Source organism: Rhagoletis pomonella, unplaced genomic scaffold (genome assembly GCF_013731165.1).
Source record: "Rhagoletis pomonella isolate Grant_MI unplaced genomic scaffold, Rhpom_1.0 Rhpom_scaffold_00006, whole genome shotgun sequence".
NCBI classification, from domain to species: Eukaryota; Metazoa; Arthropoda; class Insecta; order Diptera; family Tephritidae; genus Rhagoletis; species Rhagoletis pomonella.
The window spans coordinates 38331842-38332579 of NW_023458560.1; positions in this window are offsets into that span (position 1 = coordinate 38331842).

The window sequence follows — 738 nt, forward strand, 5'->3', positions numbered from 1 at the left end:
CGTATTGAACTTTTTTCCATATAAACATGAATTTTTTGTGGAAGAATATGCGCAATTCTTCCACAAAAAATTCATGTTTATATGGAAAAAAGTTCTGAACGCCTTCAAAACTTTATATAAAAAAAAAATATATTAAAATCAATGCGATTTTTTAGCCGCTGAAAACTTGCACTAGTTTTACTAAAATTTTATAATCTTGTTAACTGCATGCCCAAAAAATGTAAAAAATTCTGGTTACAAAGCTCGACATTTAGAATTTGTGGATTTTTCCTAAATTCTGTATAAAGTTTGAAAGTGCGATTTATATGGTTATGGTTTTTGTTAAAGCATGAACCATGTTTTATAAAAAATATCATAAAAATTATGGCTTGAAAAACATTGCAAACATTAAATGCGAAACAGCATTTATCCACTTTTGACCGCCACTGCATTTTGAATATACATACACGCATATGCATGTACATATGTGGATACGTCCATGATTTCGTACCGATTCGCATGTTGCCGTATATTTCACGAAAATCGGAATACGATGGATTCAATGACAGACCCGGAAATCTACGAAAATGTTGTCACTAGCTGCAAGCAGCCCTCTGTCTTTTAAATGCTTCAAGAGATGTTAAGGACACTTAGGTTAGGACAGTTAATCAATGTCCACTAAAAAGAAAAAAAACATTATTCTGGAACGGTACAACAGATAATAAAACAAGTTAAGAAAAGCGCCGGGTACTGTTTAGT